Source organism: Electrona antarctica, assembly GCF_951216825.1.
Source record: "Electrona antarctica genome assembly, chromosome: 24".
Taxonomy (NCBI): domain Eukaryota; kingdom Metazoa; phylum Chordata; class Actinopteri; order Myctophiformes; family Myctophidae; genus Electrona; species Electrona antarctica.
Genome location: NC_136803.1, coordinates 988564 through 1006588, shown reverse-complemented (window position 1 = coordinate 1006588; position 18025 = coordinate 988564).

The window sequence follows — 18025 nt, the reverse complement described above, 5'->3', positions numbered from 1 at the left end:
TGGGGGAGGCACTGGGCACTGGGCAGACACTGGGCACTGGGCAGACACTGGGCAGACACTGGGCAGACACTGGGCACTGGGCAGACACTGGGCAGGCACTGGGCAGACACTGGGCAGACACTGGGCAGACACTGGGGAGGCACTGGGCAGACACTGGGGAGGCACTGGGCAGACACTGGGGAGGCACTGGGCAGACACTGGGGAGGCACTGGGCAGACACTGGGGAGGCACTGGGCAGACACTGGGGAGGCACTGGGGAGGGACTGGGCAGACACTGGGGGAGGCACTGGGCAGACACTGGGGGAGGCACTGGGGAGACACTGGGGGAGGCACTGGGCACTGGGCAGACACTGGGCAGACACTGGGGGAGGCACTGAGCAGACACTGGGGGAGGCACTGGGCAGACACTGGGCAGACACTGGGGGAGGCACTGGGCAGACACTGGGCAGACACTGGGGGAGGCACTGGGCAGACACTGGGCAGACACTGGGGGAGGCACTGAGCAGACACTGGGCAGACACTGGGGGAGGCACTGAGCAGACACTGGGGGAGGCACTGGGCAGACACTGGGCAGACACTGGGGGAGGCACTGGGCAGACACTGGGCAGACACTGGGCAGACACTGGGGGAGGCACTGCGCAGACACTGGGGGAGGCACTGGGCAGACACTGGGCAGACACTGGGGGAGGCACTGGGCAGACACTGGGCAGACACTGGGGGAGGCACTGGGTAGACACTGGGCAGACACTGGGGGAGGCACTGAGCAGACACTGGGGAGGCACTGGACAGACACTGGGGAGGCACTGGGGAGGCACTGGGGAGACACTTGGGGGACACTGGGGAGGCACTGGGGGCCACTGGGGAGGCACTGGGACTGGGCAGACACTGGGCAAACACTGGGAAGGCACTGGGCAGAAACTGAGGAGGCACTGGGCAGACACTGGGCAGACACTGGGCAGACATTGGGCACTTCAAATGTTTGGAGACATGACCTGAACTGGTTTAGTTTCCTGTCCTTGTAAACGGAACACTCAACTCAACAAGACCAGAGACACACAATAATTAGGTGAACATTTGAGGATGATACACAAAAGATTACAAACTTTGGAAATGTCACACAATCTGGCAAAGGTAGTGATGGTGGCTCCATAGATCGCTGATACCTGGATGTTTGCACTGCAGGTATGCACAGGTTCAAGCCTCATTCAAGCCACCACCTACAGTACTGGATGGAGATACTTATAGAATAAGGAAAACAAATGAGACGTAGCTTGCAGAGTTAGTTCATTCAGACAACCTCAAGGGGGTTAATGCCATGCTCAAAGGCGCATACTATACTCAAGGGGTTAACATGTTGCATTACTATGTGGGTGTACAGTGTGTGCAAGTCCCTCACGTCATTCGCCGATGCGGCAGTCAGCTGACCAATTGGGCGGGCTACTTAAGCTCACCAGTCTGCATGCTCTTCCTGCCTTCCTCTGCATATGGTTAATGGAAATAAAAATCTGGCGACCCCAAGGATCAATTAATAGATATAAAATTGATAAAAACGGCGAAAGGCCAATTAATGGATAAAAATAAATTATATCTATTCTGTAATGCTAATTAGAAAGGACTGTAAATATATACCTTCAATAACCCAGCAGGGAGATCAAATACCGTGCTGTATTTACCTTAAAAATTAGGGATTAGCCCTTTAAATCTTGAATGACAGTCACTGTACCATAAAAAACAGAAAGACCTAAAAAAATGAATTTGGAGGCAGATGAAATAAAGTTCTGAGAGGAAGTTTAAGGTTTTAACTGTAATCTTTAGTAGGTAATAAAGTCAATTTACATAGAGAATGTGCTACATGGTTCAGATAATAATAATAATAGTACAATACATCACTATAATTTAGAGTATTCAATTGTTCCAATATGGATCCGAACTGCACCTTTCACAGTATCTTCCTGGCTTATACTGCAGACCACGTCAGTTGTTGATAAACGTTCATTGGCTCAATAGATTGTTCATTTCCGCAATATCCCACGGTGGCGCTGGTTGTCGAGCGCTCATTGGACCAGCACATGGATGATGAGACTGGTATCGTGACATCTTCCTTGGTTCCGTCATTGAGGGCCATAGACCGGGAAAGCACAGAGGCTGGCGTTGCTATGGCAACCTGAAGATAACATTCTTTCCCTGCTAGCTGTAAACTTTCGACAGAGAGAAATACTCCTATCTACTTTCTCACTAGGCACCAAGGTCAAATGCATGTAGTCTCATATCAAAATAGGCCTCTCAGTATGTGAGTTAACTTGACTGGGGACAGACAGTATGGAGACCGAAATAAGGAGTCAACAAGATATAAGATATTAAATCTGAATGTGGTGTCAGGAAATCCATAATATAAATATGATAAAATAATATAAAGGATAATATAGGGCTGAGATGATTAGGCACGTGGATGGTGACATGACATAAATAGGATAAGGAGAACAACCCGGAGTAAACAGGCAGTAGGCTAAGAGTAAAATGATAAAAAGGGCAAGATGACCAAATATGACCTATATGGAACACGGTCTGGGCCAAAGTTTTATCTGAGTTGACCAACAGAATATGATGGAGTGGCCAACTTGACATGACGTGTAAACAACATGTCAGAATTTATCTAACAATGGTCCCTGGTTGTATGTGATGTTTTTTGTTCCTCGTGGTTGTTGCTGCTGCTATTGCTGTCCGTGTGTGCAGCTACTTCTGCTTAAATGATGCTTCTCAGCTACTGTCCCTGAGTTTGATATGATTCTGCTAATGCTGCTGAGTTCTATGTGGCTTCAACAAGCTTCATAATAGCCCGTTTTGGTAATTAAGCCGGAGGCGCAGTCAGTGCTGCAGCTTCTATTGTAACATGGTATGTGTTCTATAGCCAAGTTTTAATTTTGCTAATGTTTTGCCAAGTCAGCCCAGGTGCAGTGTTTCTCCCATTCAGTGATGGGTCCTCAACTCATGTGCAGTGGTTGCCATGTCCGCTTTTATAAGCAACGTTGGGCTTGTTTTCTGTAGTCAAATTGTTCGGTTATGGTGTTCTGTCATGGATCCAAATGACCTTGTCCAATGAACTGTATTGTTTCAAAGTCGTCGTAGTCATACGTACGGTAGGGTATATATTGTAAGTTAAGTTGTCACGTGGCGAGTCCTAGTCGGGTACAGGATGGTTCTACACCTGGTTGCTTTCTTTCTCAAGATCTGGCAACTCAGCTGCCTGTTTGTGTCTCCTAGCAGTTTCATTCATTTTGGAACAAGACTTCAGTCACACTCTGCTTACCAAAGTATTCCTTAAAACACTTTCTATATGTGCTTTGGAAAGTGTTGTCTGTGAGGTAACTACCTTAATTGCAATCTTGATATATGTTTGGTGCTTTTGTAGCCATGTGGTGTTGAGGTTTCCTCATTGCCATGAGGGTTTGTTCATGCTAAACTAATGCTAAAGCTAGCACCCTTTTGCCCTGTGATTTATTATGCTTCAGTTTTATGCCTGGTTAACACTAATACATTTATGCAGCTCTAGAAGAGCTTTCTGACTGTGTCAAGTCATATGTGGCATAGTTATTAATCTTAAAGTTATTCCATGTTTCCAATTCATAAGGACGGTATCATATGTTGTTAATTCATCTCAATCCATTTCAGTTATGTGCAGTGTCATTCTAAAGTAGGTTAAAATTGCAAATTGCATTTGCAGTAATCTCATGTCAAGTGACATAGCCTACTGTCTACTGCTGTAGATCTGTAGATTTGTTTCTAGCTGTTTATTTTCGGACGTATTTCTCAATGGGCTTCATTTAATTAGTGCTTTCTTTTCGTTGTATCATGTCTCAGCTTCACTATCCGGGTTGAGCTGTCTTGGAGAAGAGTTAAAAGCCTTAACAAACTGCTGCCTCCGTCCGCCTCTTCAAGCATATCTAGCTGTCGGTCTAGTCACTCCAGTGTATACCCTCTGGATAATTTTGGATTATTGTAGATCTGTTATTTTGTGGATGGAAGTTTCCATGTTCCCAATGACCATGTATTTTTCATGCCCTGTGTCCCACTGGGTTGCATCTCATTTCTGCCCAGCCTGTAGATAAGTATTAATTCTCCCCCCAGCCGGCGTGCTGATAAAGTATTGTTTTCTCCTGTTTGCCACAACACCCAGCGTGTCTGTGGAAAACAGCATGTTATTCGACCTTGGTGCTTTGCCAGAGCAGACAAGTTGTCTCCTAGTTATGTTAGCTGGTCGGCATTAACTGCAGGGGTGAAAGTGGGCCGGGACGGTCCGGAGCTCCGACCCGGTAAGACATGACCGGCCGGAGCGCACCGGAGATATCAAAATACTATATTAAATAACCTGCCAAAACGCATGTCCAAGAGGAAAACAATCAAAACATAATCTACTAACGTCAGAATCGGGGTTTCTTAATAAAAAGTGCTTCTGAATTGTAACAGTGTGTTTGTCAGCCAGCGTAATGATCCGTTGTTATTTTAATAATCCACCACCGCACGGCACGGACTGGAGGAGAAGAGTTTGGTTTCTCCCTTCGGTTCGCTCGCAGCAGCGCCGTGCAGACAGTACCAGTTCACTTTGCAGGTTGGAAATCCGCTATAGAGTGGATACGGAAACGGACGTTTGTCTGACTATGGTATACGTGCAAATGACCGGATATAGAAGGCGGGCTTTCTAATCCACTAACGTTCAAACCATGTTTCTGGTTGGCTGACAAGACTGGCACAACGCAATACTTAGTTCTGATTGGTTCATAAAAAACAAAAAAAACAAAACAGGAAACTAATAATGAAATGCCGGTGGCAACTGTTTTGAGAAGTAAACTAAAAAGTCAGCAGAAGAATGCGCTAAAAATATATATAAGCTAAATGGCAACGCAACCAACATTAGCTCAGCTCTTTAAGAGAAAGGAAAGAGTTGAAGAAGATAATGTCATTAAAGACAAAGTTAGAAAAACAACCAAGACCATACAGTTGCATGACAGAGAGTGACAGATGGGGAGGAGGAGGCAGAAGTGGCAGCAGGACCAGCATCAAGCACAGGTAATAATAATAATAATAATATTATGAAATTCCTGATATTATATCAGGAATTTTATAGCACAGTATAACTGCAAAAAAAAGCAGTTTTCTATGCATTTCAGGGGTACTGTGGGTTTACTTTGAACCCCAAATGTTATTGGCACAGTATAAAAAAAAGCAGTTTTCTATGCATTTCAGGGGTACTGTGGGGTTTTTTGAACCCCCAATTTTTTTATTGGCTGTGCCAAAAAAAAAGCAGTTTTCTATGCATTTCAGGGGTACTGTGGGGTTTTTTGAACCCCCAATTTTTTAGCAGTTTTCTATGCATTTCAGGGGTACTGTGGGGTTTTTTGAACCCCAAATTTTTTTATTGGCTGTGCCAAAAAAAAGCAGTTTTCTATGCATTTCAGGGGTACTGTGGGGTTTTTTGAACCCCCAATTTTTTTATTGGCTGTGCCAAAAAAAAGCAGTTTTCTATGCATTTCAGGGGTACTGTGGGGTTTTTTGAACCCCCAACTTTTCTTATTGGCTGTGCCAAAAAAAAGCAGTTTTCTATGCATTTCAGGGGTACTGTGGGGTTTTTTGAACCCCCAATTTCTTTATTGGCTGTGCCAAAAAAAAAGCAGTTTTCTATGCATTTCAGGGGTACTGTGGGGTTTTTTGAACCCCCAATTTTTTTATTGGCTATGCCAAAAAAAAGCAGTTTTCTATGCATTTCAGGGGTACTGTGGGGTTTTTTGAACCCCCAATTTTTTTATTGGCTGTGCCAAAAAAAAGCAGTTTTCTATGCATTTCAGGGGTACTGTGGGGTTTTTTGAACCCCCAACTTTTTTATTGGCTGTGCAAAAAAAAAGCAGTTTTCTATGCATTTCAGGGGTACTGTGGGGTTTTTTGAACCCCCAACTTTTTTTATTGGCTGTGCCAAAAAAAAGCAGTTTTCTATGCATTTCAGGGGTACTGTGGGGTTTTTTGAACCCCCAATTTCTTTATTGGCTGTGCCAAAAAAAAAGCAGTTTTTTATGCATTTCAGGGGTACTGTGGTTTTTTTTGAACCCCCAATTTTTTTATTGGCTGTGCCAAAAAAAAGCAGTTTTCTATGCATTTCAAGGGTACTGTGGGGTTTTTTGAACCCCCAATTTCTTTATTGGCTGTGCCAAAAAAAAAGCAGTTTTCTATGCATTTCAGGGGTACTGTGGGGTTTTTTGAACCCCCAATTTTTTTATTGGCTGTGCCAAAAAAAAGCAGTTTTCTATGCATTTCAGGGGTACTGTGGGGTTTTTTGAACCCCCAATTTTTTTATTGGCTGTGCCAAAAAAAAGCAGTTTTCTATGCATTTCAGGGGTACTGTGGGGTTTTTTGAACCCCCAGTTTTTTTAATGGCTGTGCCAAAAAAAAGCAGTTTTCTATGCATTTCAGGGGTACTGTGGGGTTTTTTGAACCCCCAATTTTTTTATTGGCTATGCCAAAAAAAAGCAGTTTTCTATGCATTTCAGGGGTACTGTGGGGTTTTTTGAACCCCCAATTTTTTTATTGGCTGTGCCAAAAAAAAGCAGTTTTCTATGCATTTCAGGGGTACTGTGGGGTTTTTTGAACCCCCAACTTTTTTATTGGCTGTGCAAAAAAAAAGCAGTTTTCTATGCATTTCAGGGGTACTGTGGGGTTTTTTGAACCCCCAACTTTTTTTATTGGCTGTGCCAAAAAAAAGCAGTTTTCTATGCATTTCAGGGGTACTGTGGGGTTTTTTGAACCCCCAATTTCTTTATTGGCTGTGCCAAAAAAAAAGCAGTTTTTTATGCATTTCAGGGGTACTGTGGTTTTTTTTGAACCCCCAATTTTTTTATTGGCTGTGCCAAAAAAAAGCAGTTTTCTATGCATTTCAAGGGTACTGTGGGGTTTTTTGAACCCCCAATTTCTTTATTGGCTGTGCCAAAAAAAAAGCAGTTTTCTATGCATTTCAGGGGTACTGTGGGGTTTTTTGAACCCCCAATTTTTTTATTGGCTGTGCCAAAAAAAAGCAGTTTTCTATGCATTTCAGGGGTACTGTGGGGTTTTTTGAACCCCCAATTTTTTTATTGGCTGTGCCAAAAAAAAGCAGTTTTCTATGCATTTCAGGGGTACTGTGGGGTTTTTTGAACCCCCAGTTTTTTTAATGGCTGTGCCAAAAAAAAGCAGTTTTCTATGCATTTCAGGGGTACTGTGGGGTTTTTTGAACCCCCAATTTTTTTATTGGCTGTGCCAAAAAAAAAGCAGTTTTCTATGCATTTCAGGGGTACTGTGGGTTTTTTTGAACCCCCAATTTTTTTATTGGCTGTGCCAAAAAAAAAGCAGTTTTCTATGCATTTCAGGGGTACTGTGGGGTTTTTTGAACCCCCAATTTTTTTATTGGCTGTGCCAAAAAAAAAACAGTTTTCTATGCATTTCAGGGGTACTGTGGGGTTTTTTGAACCCCCAATTTTTTTATTGGCTGTGCCAAAAAAAAGCAGTTTTCTATGCATTTCAGGGGTTTTGACCTTTGACCTTTCTAGTGTTTTGACCTTTGACCTTTCTAGCGATTTGACCTTTGACCTTTTGACCTTTGATGTTTTGATTTTTTGACCTTTCTAGCGATTTGACCTTTGACCTTTTGACCCTTTGACCTTTTGACCTTTGACCTTTCTAGCGTTTTGGCCAAAAAAAAGCAGTTTTCTATGCATTTCAGGGGTACTGTGGGGTTTTTTGAACCCCCAATTTTTTTATTGGCTGTGCCAAAAAAAAGCAGTTTTCTATGCAATTCAGGGGTACTGTGGGGTTTTTTGAACCCCCAATTTTTTTATTGGCTGTGCCAAAAAAAAGCAGTTTTCTATGCATTTCAGGGGTACTTTGGGGTTTTTTTATTTTTTTATTGGCTGTGCCAAAAAAAAGCAGTTTTCTATGCATTTCAGGGGTACTGTGGGGTTTTTTGAACCCCCAATTTTTGTATTGGCTGTGCCAAAAAAAAGCAGTTTTCTATGCATTTCAGGGGTACTGTGGGGTTTTTTTATTTTTTTATTGGCTGTGCCAAAAAAAAGCAGTTTTCTATGCATTTCAGGGGTACTGTGGGGTTTTTTGAACCCCCAATTTTTTTATTGGCTGTGCCAAAAAAAAGCAGTTTTCTATGCATTTCAGGGGTACTGTGGGGTTTTTTGAACCCCCAATTTTTTTATTGGCTGTGCCAAAAAAAGCAGTTTTCTATGCATTTCAGGGGTACTGTGGGGTTTTTTGAACCCCCAATTTTTGTATTGGCTGTGCCAAAAAAAAGCAGTTTTCTATGCATTTCAGGGGTACTGTGGGGTTTTTTGATTTTTTTATTGGCTGTGCCAAAAAAAAGCAGTTTTCTATGCATTTCAGGGGTACTGTGGGGTTTTTTGAACCCCCAATTTTTTTATTGGCTGTGCCAAAAAAAAGCAGTTTTCTATGCATTTCAGGGGTACTGTGGGGTTTTTTGAACCCCCAATTTTTTTATTGGCTGTGCCAAAAAAAGCAGTTTTCTATGCATTTCAGGGGTTTTGACCTTTGACCTTTCTAGCGTTTTGACCTTTGACCTTTCTAGCGATGAAAAAGCGCATCGTGACGTTTTGAAAAAACCGCATCGTGGCATTTTGACCTTTCTATCGATTTGACCTTTTGACCTTTGACCTTTTGACCTTTGACCTTTCTAGCGTTTTGGCCAAAAAAAGCAGTTTTCTATGCATTTCAGGGGTACTGTGGGGTTTTTTGAACCCCCAATTTTTGTATTGGCTGTGCCAAAAAAAAGCAGTTTTCTATGCATTTCAGGGGTACTGTGGGGTTTTTTGAACCCCCAATTTTTTTATTGGCTGTGCCAAAAAAAAAGCAGTTTTCTATGCATTTCAGGGGTACTGTGGGGTTTTTTGAACCCCCAATTTTTTTATTGGCTGTGCCAAAAAAAAGCAGTTTTCTATGCATTTCACGGGTTTTGACCTTTGACCTTTCTAGTGTTTTGACCTTTGACCTTTCTAGCGATGAAAAAAGCGCATCGTGGCATTTTGACCTTTCTAGCGATTTGACCTTTGACCTTTTGACCTTTGACCTTTGATGTTTTGATTTTTGACCTTTCTAGCGATTTGACCTTTGACCTTTTGACCTTTGACCTTTTGACCTTTGACCTTTCTAGCGTTTTGGCCAAAAAAAAGCAGTTTTCTATGCATTTCAGGGGTACTGTGGGTTTTTTTGAACCCCCAATTTTTGTATTGGCTGTGCCAAAAAAAAGCAGTTTTCTATGCATTTCAGGGGTACTGTGGGGTTTTTTGAACCCCCAATTTTTTTATTGGCTGTGCCAAAAAAAAAGCAGTTTTCTATGCATTTCAGGGGTACTGTGGGGTTTTTTGAACCCCCAATTTTTTTATTGGCTGTGCCAAAAAAAAAGCAGTTTTCTATGCATTTCAGGGGTACTGTGGGGTTTTTTGAACCCCCAATTTTTTTATTGGCTGTGCCAAAAAAAAGCAGTTTTCTATGCATTTCACGGGTTTTGACCTTTGACCTTTCTAGTGTTTTGACCTTTGACCTTTCTAGCGATGAAAAAAGCGCATCGTGGCATTTTGACCTTTCTAGCGATTTGACCTTTGACCTTTTGACCTTTGACCTTTGATGTTTTGATTTTTGACCTTTCTAGCGATTTGACCTTTGACCTTTTGACCTTTGACCTTTTGACCTTTGACCTTTCTAGCGTTTTGGCCAAAAAAAAGCAGTTTTCTATGCATTTCAGGGGTACTGTGGGTTTTTTTGAACCCCCAATTTTTGTATTGGCTGTGCCAAAAAAAAGCAGTTTTCTATGCATTTCAGGGGTACTGTGGGGTTTTTTGAACCCCCAATTTTTTTATTGGCTGTGCCAAAAAAAAGCAGTTTTCTATGCATTTCAGGGGTACTGTGGGGTTTTTTGAACCCCCAATTTTTTTATTGGCTGTGCCAAAAAAAAGCAGTTTTCTATGCATTTCAGGGGTACTGTGGGGTTTTTTGAACCCCCAATTTTTTTATTGGCTGTGCCAAAAAAAAGCAGTTTTCTATGCATTTCAGGGGTACTGTGGGGTTTTTTGAACCCCCAATTTTTTTATTGGCTGTGAAAAAAGCGCATCGTGGCATTTTGACCTTTCTAGCGATTTGACCTTTGACCTTTTGACCTTTGATGTTTTGACCTTTCTAGCGATTTGACCTTTGACCTTTTGACCTTTGACCTTTTGACCTTTGACCTTTCTAGCGTTTTGGCCCAAAAAAAAGCAGTTTTCTATGCATTTCAGGGGTACTGTGGGGTTTTTTGAACCCCCAATTTTTTTATTGGCTGTGCCAAAAAAAAGCAGTTTTCTATGCATTTCAGGGGTACTGTGGGGTTTTTTGAACCCCCAATTTTTTTATTGGCTGTGCCAAAAAAAAGCAGTTTTCTATGCATTTCAGGGGTACTGTGGGGTTTTTAGATTTTTTTTATTGGCTGTGCCAAAAAAAAAGCAGTTTTCTATGCATTTCAGGGGTACTGTGGGGTTTTTTGAACCCCCAATTTTTTTATTGGCTGTGCCAAAAAAAAGCAGTTTTCTATGCATTTCAGGGGTACTGTGGGGTTTTTTGAACCCCCAATTTTTGTATTGGCTGTGCCAAAAAAAAGCAGTTTTCTATGCATTTCAGGGGTACTGTGGGGTTTTTTGATTTTTTTATTGGCTGTGCCAAAAAAAAGCAGTTTTCTATGCATTTCAGGGGTACTGTGGGGTTTTTTGAACCCCCAATTTTTTTATTGGCTGTGCCAAAAAAAGCAGTTTTCTATGCATTTCAGGGGTTTTGACCTTTGACCTTTCTAGCGTTTTGACCTTTGACCTTTCTAGCGATGAAAAAGCGCATCGTGACGTTTTGAAAAAACCGCATCGTGGCATTTTGACCTTTCTATCGATTTGACCTTTTGACCTTTGACCTTTTGACCTTTGACCTTTCTAGCGTTTTGGCCAAAAAAAGCAGTTTTCTATGCATTTCAGGGGTACTGTGGGGTTTTTTGAACCCCCAATTTTTGTATTGGCTGTGCCAAAAAAAAGCAGTTTTCTATGCATTTCAGGGGTACTGTGGGGTTTTTTGAACCCCCAATTTTTTTATTGGCTGTGCCAAAAAAAAGCAGTTTTCTATGCATTTCAGGGGTACTGTGGGGTTTTTTGAACCCCCAATTTTTTTATTGGCTGTGCCAAAAAAAAGCAGTTTTCTATGCATTTCAGGGGTACTGTGGGGTTTTTTGAACCCCCAATTTTTTTATTGGCTGTGCCAAAAAAAAGCAGTTTTCTATGCATTTCAGGGGTACTGTGGGGTTTTTTGAACCCCCAATTTTTTTATTGGCTGTGCCAAAAAAAAGCAGTTTTCTATGCATTTCACGGGTTTTGACCTTTGACCTTTCTAGTGTTTTGACCTTTGCCCTTTCTAGCGATGAAAAAAGCGCATCGTGGCATTTTGACCTTTCTAGCGATTTGACCTTTGACCTTTTGACCTTTGACCTTTGATGTTTTGATTTTTGACCTTTCTAGCGATTTGACCTTTGACCTTTTGACCTTTGACCTTTTGACCTTTGACCTTTCTAGCGTTTTGGCCAAAAAAAAGCAGTTTTCTATGCATTTCAGGGGTACTGTGGGGTTTTTTGAAGCCCCAATTTTTTTATTGCCAAAAAAAAGCAGTTTTCTATGCATTTCAGGGGTACTGTGGGGTTTTTTGATTTTTTTATTGGCTGTGCCAAAAAAAAGCAGTTTTCTATGCATTTCAGGGGTACTGTGGGGTTTTTTGAACCCCCAATTTTTTTATTGGCTGTGCCAAAAAAGCAGTTTTCTATGCATTTCAGGGGTTTTGACCTTTGACCTTTCTAGTGTTTTGACCTTTGACCTTTCTAGCGATGAAAAAAGCGCATCGTGGCATTTTGACCTTTCTAGCGATTTGACCTTTGACCTTTGACCTTTCTAGCGTTTTGACCTTTGACGTTTTGATTTTTGACCTTTCTAGCGATTTGACCTTTGACCTTTTGACCTTTGACCTTTTGACCTTTGACCTTTCTAGCGTTTTGACCTTTGACCTTTCTAGCGATGAAAAAGCGCATCGTGGCATTTTGACCTTTCTAGCGATTTGACCTTTGACCTTTTGACCTTTGACCTTTTGACCTTTGACCTTTCTAGCGTTTTGACCTTTGACCTTTCTAGCGATGAAAAAAGCGCATCGTGGCATTTTGACCTTTCTAGCGATTTGACCTTTGACCTTTTGACCTTTGACCTTTGATGTTTTGATTTTTGACCTTTCTAGCGATTTGACCTTTGACCTTTTGACCTTTGACCTTTTGACCTTTGACCTTTCTAGCGTTTTGGCCAAAAAAAAGCAGTTTTCTATGCATTTCAGGGGTACTGTGGGGTTTTTTGAAGCCCCAATTTTTTTATTGCCAAAAAAAAGCAGTTTTCTATGCATTTCAGGGGTACTGTGGGGTTTTTTGATTTTTTTATTGGCTGTGCCAAAAAAAAGCAGTTTTCTATGCATTTCAGGGGTACTGTGGGGTTTTTTGAACCCCCAATTTTTTTATTGGCTGTGCCAAAAAAGCAGTTTTCTATGCATTTCAGGGGTTTTGACCTTTGACCTTTCTAGTGTTTTGACCTTTGACCTTTCTAGCGATGAAAAAAGCGCATCGTGGCATTTTGACCTTTCTAGCGATTTGACCTTTGACCTTTGACCTTTCTAGCGTTTTGACCTTTGACGTTTTGATTTTTGACCTTTCTAGCGATTTGACCTTTGACCTTTTGACCTTTGACCTTTTGACCTTTGACCTTTCTAGCGTTTTGACCTTTGACCTTTCTAGCGATGAAAAAGCGCATCGTGACGTTTTGAAAAAACCGCATCGTGGCATTTTGACCTTTCTATCGATTTGACCCTTTGACCTTTTGACCTTTGACCTTTCTAGCGTTTTGGCCAAAAAAAAGCAGTTTTCTATGCATTTCAGGGGTACTGTGGGTTTTTTTGAACCCCCAATTTTTGTATTGGCTGTGCCAAAAAAAAGCAGTTTTCTATGCATTTCAGGGGTACTGTGGGGTTTTTTGAACCCCCGATTTTTTTATTGGCTGTGCCAAAAAAAAGCAGTTTTCTATGCATTTCAGGGGTACTGTGGGGTTTTTTGAACCCCCAATTTTTTTATTGGCTGTGCCAAAAAAAAAGCAGTTTTCTATGCATTTCAGGGGTTTTGACCTTTGACCTTTCTAGTGTTTTGACCTTTGACCTTTCTAGCGATGAAAAAAGCGCATCGTGGCATTTTGACCTTTCTAGCGATTTGACCTTTTGACCTTTTGACCTTTGACCTTTGATGTTTTGATTTTTAAACTTTCTAGCGATTTGACCTTTGACCTTTTGACCTTTTGACCTTTGACCTTTTGACCTTTGACCTTTCTAGCGTTTTGGCCCAAAAAAAAAGCAGTTTTCTATGCATTTCAGGGGTACTGTGAGGTTTTTTGAACCCCCAATTTTTTTATTGGCTGTGCCAAAAAAAATCAGTTTTCTATGCATTTCAGGGGTACTGTGGGGTTTTTTGAACCCCCAATTTTTGTATTGGCTGTGCCAAAAAAAAGCAGTTTTCTATGCATTTCAGGGGTACTGTGGGTTTTTTAGATTTTTTTTATTGGCTGTGCCAAAAAAAAAAAGCAGTTTTCTATGCATTTCAGGGGTTTTGACCTTTGACCTTTCTAGCGATTTGACCTTTGACCTTTTGACCTTTTGACCTTTTGACCTTTGACCTTTCTGGCGTTTTGACCTTTGACCTTTCTAGCGATGAAAAAGCGCATCGTGACGTTTTGAAAAAACGCATCGTGGCATTTTGACCTTTCTATCGATTTGACCTTTTGACCTTTGACCTTTTGACCTTTGACCTTTCTAGCGTTTTGGCCAAAAAAAAGCAGTTTTCTATGCATTTCAGGGGTACTGTGGGGTTTTTTGAACCCCCAATTTTTTTATTGCCAAAAAAAAGCAGTTTTCTATGCATTTCAGGGGTACTGTGGGGTTTTTTGATTTTTTTATTGGCTGTGCCAAAAAAAAGCAGTTTTCTATGCATTTCAGGGGTACTGTGGGGTTTTTTGAACCCCCTTTTTTTTTATTGGCTGTGCCAAAAAAAAGCAGTTTTCTATGCATTTCAGGGGTACTGTGGGGTTTTTTGAACCCCCAATTTTTGTATTGGCTGTGCCAAAAAAAAGCAGTTTTCTATGCATTTCAGGGGTACTGTGGGGTTTTTTGAACCCCCAATTTTTTTATTGGCTGTGCCAAAAAAAAGCAGTTTTCTATGCATTTCAGGGGTACTGTGGGGTTTTTTGAACCCCCAATTTTTTTATTGGCTGTGAAAAAAGCGCATCGTGGCATTTTGACCTTTCTAGCGATTTGACCTTTGACCTTTTGACCTTTGACCTTTGATGTTTTGACCTTTCTAGCGATTTGACCTTTGACCTTTGACCTTTTGACCTTTGACCTTTCTAGCGTTTTGGCCAAAAAAAAGCAGTTTTCTATGCATTTCAGGGGTACTGTGGGGTTTTTTGAACCCCCAATTTTTTTATTGGCTGTGCCAAAAAAAAGCAGTTTTCTATGCATTTCAGGGGTACTGTGGGGTTTTTTGAACCCCCAATTTTTTTATTGGCTGTGCCAAAAAAAAGCAGTTTTCTATGCATTTCAGGGGTACTGTGGGGTTTTTAGATTTTTTTTATTGGCTGTGCCAAAAAAAAAGCAGTTTTCTATGCATTTCAGGGGTACTGTGGGGTTTTTTGAACCCCCAATTTTTTTATTGGCTGTGCCAAAAAAAAGCAGTTTTCTATGCATTTCAGGGGTACTGTGGGGTTTTTTGAACCCCCAATTTTTGTATTGGCTGTGCCAAAAAAAAGCAGTTTTCTATGCATTTCAGGGGTACTGTGGGGTTTTTTGATTTTTTTATTGGCTGTGCCAAAAAAAAGCAGTTTTCTATGCATTTCAGGGGTACTGTGGGGTTTTTTGAACCCCCAATTTTTTTATTGGCTGTGCCAAAAAAAGCAGTTTTCTATGCATTTCAGGGGTTTTGACCTTTGACCTTTCTAGCGTTTTGACCTTTGACCTTTCTAGCGATGAAAAAGCGCATCGTGACGTTTTGAAAAAACCGCATCGTGGCATTTTGACCTTTCTATCGATTTGACCTTTTGACCTTTGACCTTTTGACCTTTGACCTTTCTAGCGTTTTGGCCAAAAAAAGCAGTTTTCTATGCATTTCAGGGGTACTGTGGGGTTTTTTGAACCCCCAATTTTTGTATTGGCTGTGCCAAAAAAAAGCAGTTTTCTATGCATTTCAGGGGTACTGTGGGGTTTTTTGAACCCCCAATTTTTGTATTGGCTGTGCCAAAAAAAAGCAGTTTTCTATGCATTTCAGGGGTACTGTGGGGTTTTTTGAACCCCCTTTTTTTTTATTGGCTGTGCCAAAAAAAAGCAGTTTTCTATGCATTTCAGGGGTACTGTGGGGTTTTTTGAACCCCCAATTTTTTTATTGGCTGTGCCAAAAAAAGCAGTTTTCTATGCATTTCAGGGGTTTTGACCTTTGACCTTTCTAGTGTTTTGACCTTTGACCTTTCTAGCGATGAAAAAAGCGCATCGTGGCATTTTGACCTTTCTAGCGATTTGACCTTTGACCTTTGACCTTTGACCTTTCTAGCGTTTTGACCTTTGACGTTTTGATTTTTGACCTTTCTAGCGATTTGACCTTTGACCTTTTGACATTTGACCTTTTGACCTTTGACCTTTCTAGCGTTTTGACCTTTGACCTTTCTAGCGATGAAAAAGCGCATCGTGACGTTTTGAAAAAACCGCATCGTGGCATTTTGACCTTTCTATCGATTTGACCTTTTGACCTTTGACCTTTTGACCTTTGACCTTTCTAGCGTTTTGGCCAAAAAAAAGCAGTTTTCTATGCATTTCAGGGGTACTGTGGGTTTTTTTGAACCCCCAATTTTTGTATTGGCTGTGCCAAAAAAAGCAGTTTTCTATGCATTTCAGGGGTACTGTGGGGTTTTTTGAACCCCCAATTTTTTTATTGGCTGTGCCAAAAAAAAGCAGTTTTCTATGCATTTCAGGGGTACTGTGGGGTTTTTTGAACCCCCAATTTTTGTATTGGCTGTGCCAAAAAAAAGCAGTTTTCTATGCATTTCAGGGGTACTGTGGGGTTTTTTGAACCCCCAATTTTTTTATTGGCTGTGCCAAAAAAAAGCAGTTTTCTATGCATTTCAGGGGTACTGTGGGGTTTTTTGAACCCCCAATTTTTTTATTGGCTGTGAAAAAAGCGCATCGTGGCATTTTGACCTTTCTAGCGATTTGACCTTTGACCTTTTGACCTTTGACCTTTGATATTTTGACCTTTCTAGCGATTTGACCTTTGACCTTTGACCTTTTGACCTTTGCCCTTTTGACCTTTGACCTTTCTAGCGTTTTGGCCAAAAAAAAGCAGTTTTCTATGCATTTCAGGGGTACTGTGGGGTTTTTTGAACCCCCAATTTTTTTATTGGCTGTTCCAAAAAAAAGCAGTTTTCTATGCATTTCAGGGGTACTGTGGGGTTTTTTGAACCCCCAATTTTTTTATTGGCTGTGCCAAAAAAAAGCAGTTTTCTATGCATTTCAGGGGTACTGTGGGGTTTTTAGATTTTTTTTATTGGCTGTGCCAAAAAAAAAGCAGTTTTCTATGCATTTCAGGGGTACTGTGGGGTTTTTTGAACCCCCAATTTTTGTATTGGCTGTGCCAAAAAAAAGCAGTTTTCTATGCATTTCAGGGGTACTGTGGGGTTTTTAGATTTTTTTTATTGGCTGTGCCAAAAAAAAAGCAGTTTTCTATGCATTTCAGGGGTACTGTGGGGTTTTTTGAACCCCCAATTTTTTTATTGGCTGTGCCAAAAAAAAGCAGTTTTCTATGCATTTCAGGGGTACTGTGGGGTTTTTTGAACCCCCAATTTTTGTATTGGCTGTGCCAAAAAAAAGCAGTTTTCTATGCATTTCAGGGGTACTGTGGGGTTTTTTGATTTTTTTATTGGCTGTGCCAAAAAAAAGCAGTTTTCTATGCATTTCAGGGGTACTGTGGGGTTTTTTGAACCCCCAATTTTTTTATTGGCTGTGCCAAAAAAAGCAGTTTTCTATGCATTTCAGGGGTTTTGACCTTTGACCTTTCTAGCGTTTTGACCTTTGACCTTTCTAGCGATGAAAAAGCGCATCGTGACGTTTTGAAAAAACCGCATCGTGGCATTTTGACCTTTCTATCGATTTGACCTTTTGACCTTTGACCTTTTGACCTTTGACCTTTCTAGCGTTTTGGCCAAAAAAAGCAGTTTTCTATGCATTTCAGGGGTACTGTGGGGTTTTTTGAACCCCCAATTTTTGTATTGGCTGTGCCAAAAAAAAGCAGTTTTCTATGCATTTCAGGGGTACTGTGGGGTTTTTTGAACCCCCAATTTTTGTATTGGCTGTGCCAAAAAAAAGCAGTTTTCTATGCATTTCAGGGGTACTGTGGGGTTTTTTGAACCCCCTTTTTTTTTATTGGCTGTGCCAAAAAAAAGCAGTTTTCTATGCATTTCAGGGGTACTGTGGGGTTTTTTGAACCCCCAATTTTTTTATTGGCTGTGCCAAAAAAAGCAGTTTTCTATGCATTTCAGGGGTTTTGACCTTTGACCTTTCTAGTGTTTTGACCTTTGACCTTTCTAGCGATGAAAAAAGCGCATCGTGGCATTTTGACCTTTCTAGCGATTTGACCTTTGACCTTTGACCTTTGACCTTTCTAGCGTTTTGACCTTTGACGTTTTGATTTTTGACCTTTCTAGCGATTTGACCTTTGACCTTTTGACATTTGACCTTTTGACCTTTGACCTTTCTAGCGTTTTGACCTTTGACCTTTCTAGCGATGAAAAAGCGCATCGTGACGTTTTGAAAAAACCGCATCGTGGCATTTTGACCTTTCTATCGATTTGACCTTTTGACCTTT